Here is a 4,664-nt window from a genome sequence, read left to right on the forward strand (position 1 = left end):
CCTCCTGGGCAGAGGTTTCTAGAAAAATATCTGCACACAGCTCTGGCTTGGTCAAATAGAGGAGGATGGCCAGCTGGCAGAACTTTCCTGAAGTGGTGAGGGACCAACAGGACAACCGCATTGTCTCTGGACTTCTCTGGACCTGAAAGTCCTCTCTCAGGCTCCAACCAGCCAGAGTCAGTAGCCAGCTATCCTGGGAAATTTCAGCCCCTCTCAGGGTCAGGGTGCTGAGCACAGAGCCCAGGACACCTGGTCTCAGCCAAAGCATTGCTCCGAAGGGCGTGGCCATTCCCAGTTTATTGGACCCCCAGGGCAAAGCATGAAGTGAAGCGGGGGTGAGGGCTGACACAGAGACAGAGGGTAGAGGAGCCAGTGCTCAGGGTTGGAAGCTTCTCACAGAACAGGCAGTCCTTCAGAGAGAGAGCCTGTGGCACTGGTCCCTGGACAGAGTGGCAGGGGCGGTGGGGTGCCTGCACACAGTCTGGCCACCTCAAAGTCCACTGCATGTACACCTCAACTTCGTCTGGTAGTTTGGGGCTTACCACATGCCCGGACAAGCTCACCCCTGCTTACCCTACCTTTCTCCCAACCCACCCTCTTCTTTCTCCTAGGAGACATGTGCTGGGAGCTGTCTGGGAGCTTGAGCTCCACCCTGGGGTGGAATCCTGGGGCCTGAGGCAGCCCCCAAAAGGACACTCTTGCACCGCCATCTCCACACCCCGACAGGGAAGCCTTGGGGTGGCAGAGCGGCTCCAGCAAACCGTGGCTCACAGCCGCCCCAACCACCATTCTATGCACGCAGAACCGGGACCGCAGAGCCACGGGGCTGGGAGCATTGACCACACTCCGGCTCTCTGGGGCCTAGGCCGCGGCCGCGCCGCAAACAGAAGTGCATGGGCCACCTGGCCAGGCCAAAGGCGTATGACCTGTCCATGCAACCCCAGTCACATCGCTTACTCACGCTGAGACTCCGGGGCAAAATGAGGCTTGTTTGCTTGTTCATTCATGTACCTTTCATTTTAAGCATCGCCTACATATTAAACTCCACCTAGTGCCAGATGCTGCGCTAGAGATGGCGATGATTATAAAACGATAACGATGGATCCCGGTCGTCAAGAAGCTTAAGCCTAATCATAATCATCATCATTTAGCAAAAGCCTGTTATATGGCCAGTGTCGGGCTACTGTACTGCTTCATTTACACTTCAGAACAATCCTCTGAGGAGGGGCTATGAGCCTCACTTGGCAGGTAAGGAAACTGAAGCTTCGAGAAGCCGTGTGACTTGCCACTGTCACGAAGCCGGCAGGCCGAGCCCCTCAGAGGAGAGCCGTCCAACCTCATGCACTGACTTGAGAGCATTCAGGCGTTGTTCTTTTTTTTTTTTTTTTTTTTTAAGATTTTATTTATTTATTTGACAGAGAGAGAGACAGCCAGCAAGAGAGGGAACACAGGCAGGGGGAGTGGGAGAGGAAGAAGCAGGCTCCCAGTGGAGGAACCTGATGTGGGGCTCGATCCCAGAACGTAAGGCGTTGATCTTAATTCATATCAAAATGACTCTTTATCTGAGAAAACTGAGGCAGACCAGACAACGGCATGTGCCAAGTCCCATGGGGAGTTTGTGGCCGTGGGGCGCCCAGTGCTGCGGCCCCTTCCCCGGCTCAATCCCTGCGCTTCAGTTTACTCATGTGTGAGGCCAGGTGGTGCTGGTGGACGATCCCCACGGATTTGCGATTCTGACCGTGGGCGGTTATCGTGTGACATGTTTTCTGCCATCAGGGAGGGTTGCTATAGGGAGACAGAAGGCAGAGAGGCAGAAATGGACCAGCTGGGACTGGCCTCAGTCCCTTCCAGCCCCCACTCACCCCGCAACCCCGACCCCAGAAGAAGTCAAGAATGTGGGAATGTTTTCATGCCTCAAGGCATGGGCTTTTAACCCAGCTGATGGAATATATGTATATATATATTCCGTATATGTCAGAGACACGGACAGGTCTTAACAGCTGCAGATAAAGAAGTATGCTCTGGAAGTGGAGGCACAAGGAGGAGACAGAATTAGAGCCCCGGGCAAAGGTCACCTGTAAACAGGGGCAGCTGGAGCCCTAAATGGTCACTTCACAGAGCCCCTCAGCCGGTCTGACTCCCTGCGCAGGGCTGTGCCCTTCACATTCGCTGGGTCCACAGCCACCCCCCTCTCTGCATCGGCCCCTCGTCTGAGTTACCTGGCAGGACAGCCGCATCCGCAGGCCCCGAGAAGTCTCAGTCTCAGCCTCGTCCCTTCCGAAAGCAAAAGGAGCTCCCTCACTCAGCTACTGCTTTGCAAGGAGGTGACAGCAGACTGGCTGGGGGCTCTCCACTGCCCGGAAAGGCATTGCTTGTGCAAGCCTGGGTTCTTGGCCAGGTGGGACTAGAAAGAAGAGCCAGATTGGGTGGGCGGGAGGAAGAGAGGGTGGGGGTTAGAGTTAGGGAAGCTGCTCAGTTATTTTTGAGAAATGGATCCTACAGCGGCCAGGATCAGACAGCTCCCGGAGTGGGGAGGGACATCGAGGGGCTGCGCAGGGTCCCGGAATGAGCGGTGAGGAAAAGCCAGGTGCAGGAAAACCAGCGGAGCGGAGATCTCCCGGGTTTTGGCAGGGGCCACTGCGGCCAGAGAAGGGCCGAGGTAGAGCAGGCCTGGGGGCTGAGCTGGCCCCGGCAGCACGGGCTGCTGCTGCGCTCCACTCCAGCCACTGGCAGCTCTGATTGAGTAGGACCATAAGGGCTCTTGGAGGAGAGACCACTGCTCCCCCTCCCTCCTGGCGAGGTTCCAAGGAGAGAGTAGAATCCAGGCCTGCCCTGACTCCTGGCCCCTGTAGACAGTGCCCCTTGATACTCTCGTTGCGTGAGGAATCGCCACACACACACACACACACACACACACACACACACAGAGTTTCTGCCTTGGCACCGGCTGCCTTGTGTTGCTGGTCCACAGTCAAGGGGCTGCTGCACCCTGATGGATAAGACACCCGATTTCTTAACCCACCTTCCTCCTGCCTTCTCATCTTCCTCCTTCTGAGATCACATTCTGAGAACCGCTCGCTGTCCGGAGTTCTGGAAGGGACCAGGTGAGGACCAGTGGAGCAGCCAGACCTGGAGCTCCTCTCTTTTCCCCAGGCACAGAGAAAGGGTCCAGGTGGCGGGGGCGGGGGGTGTCTCGGGATGGCAGGTCATAGACTTACCTGCTGCCTTGCCTCTGTGGCCCAGCTGGCCTATCTCCATTCCCTGTCCGGAAGCAATGTCCTGTGCCAGGTCAGGGGGAGGGAATGTGTGAGGAAACAATACATGGATTTAAGGGCTGGGATCCAAAGGCCAGCCTATGGGGAGCCAGGTAAGGGTCATGGTTACTGTATCCAGGGGTGGGACTAGCAGGCCAGCCTCCTGGTCAGTTGCCTCCCTGTCCAGGTCTGTGCAGAGCCCAGAGATAAGCCACTTGGGCCGGAGGCCCCACTCCCAGCTTTGGACTGGTGAGCATTCTTGATACCTCGGCCCAGCCTCTGGCCCCCAGGGCCTTTTTCTGGTCTGCCCTCAGGCTCTCATTCCGACTTCTTCCCGGCCTCTCCTCCTCCCTGGTGACTCACGTTGCTTTGGAATCTCACTCACTGTCTCTTTCTGACGCACATCCTGGGAGCCTGGCCCAGAGCCAGGGAACAACACTGTTGCTTCAGCCCCACCAGTGATGAATTTTGGCGACCTGAGCTGGAGGCTATATAGAGGGGAGCAAGGCTGGAGAAGCAAGATGGGAGTAGGAGAGTGTTGCTGGACAGGAAGGCTTTCTTCCTGCTGCTGTCATTTGCACTCAGGTAGAAAACAAACAGTGGAAAAGCTATTAGCTTATGGTGGTCAGACATACCTGTCTGGCCAGTCAGGACGCTCGAGACGATTGAGCAACTGAGTTCAAAACCTAGACTGGCCACAGTGCTTCTTGGAATCAATTTCTGGATCTCAATTTGCACTTTTGTGAGTCTTAAAGGTTTGATATCCCTCATATCGAATGCTAAGAAGAATGGCCTTGTACTCGGTTGATGGGGCTTACGTATCTCTCGCAATGGCTTGGACTCTGTTATCTCCCCATTTTGAATATGATGTGAGGGGCTGGTGCTGGCTGGGATTGTGGAGAGGGGCAGGCGGAGTTGACATGACAGTGCACCGGGCTGGGATGCTTTCTGCCATCACCCCGACTTGTCCCCATCAGATGCCTCAGCAGGGAAGGGAGAGAATCCCCATGGCCTTCACAGCACTTACCTCCCTTGGGACCCTGGTGCATGCTTCGGTAGCGCTCAGTGGCCCCCTGGGTTCTGTGTGCTATCCTCACTTCTCCAGGAGCTGCTTACTTTTCCCATCCCTTCCCCAGACTGTTCTCCACTTATCTTCCCCAGCGGCCCAGGGCTCAAGGATTCACAGTCCCACCCTGCCCCTTCCAGGCCCCTGCTAAGAAAAGGGCTCTGTGCCAGTCTGATCGGCTGACGCCTGGGAGCTCATGCATGGGGCAGGGCTGGGGGCACCCTCAGTGTGTTCGGGAAACAAAGCCCTCACCCCCATGGTCTAGCCCCAAAGAGTGAGTGCAGTGAAAAGAACCATGGGCCAGTGTCAGGGGAGATGGCCTGTCGGTGAGGATGTCAGCACCA

This window comes from Ursus maritimus, unplaced genomic scaffold (genome assembly GCF_017311325.1).
Source record: "Ursus maritimus isolate PB19 unplaced genomic scaffold, ASM1731132v1 scaffold_11, whole genome shotgun sequence".
In the NCBI taxonomy this organism is placed as follows: Eukaryota; Metazoa; Chordata; class Mammalia; order Carnivora; family Ursidae; genus Ursus; species Ursus maritimus.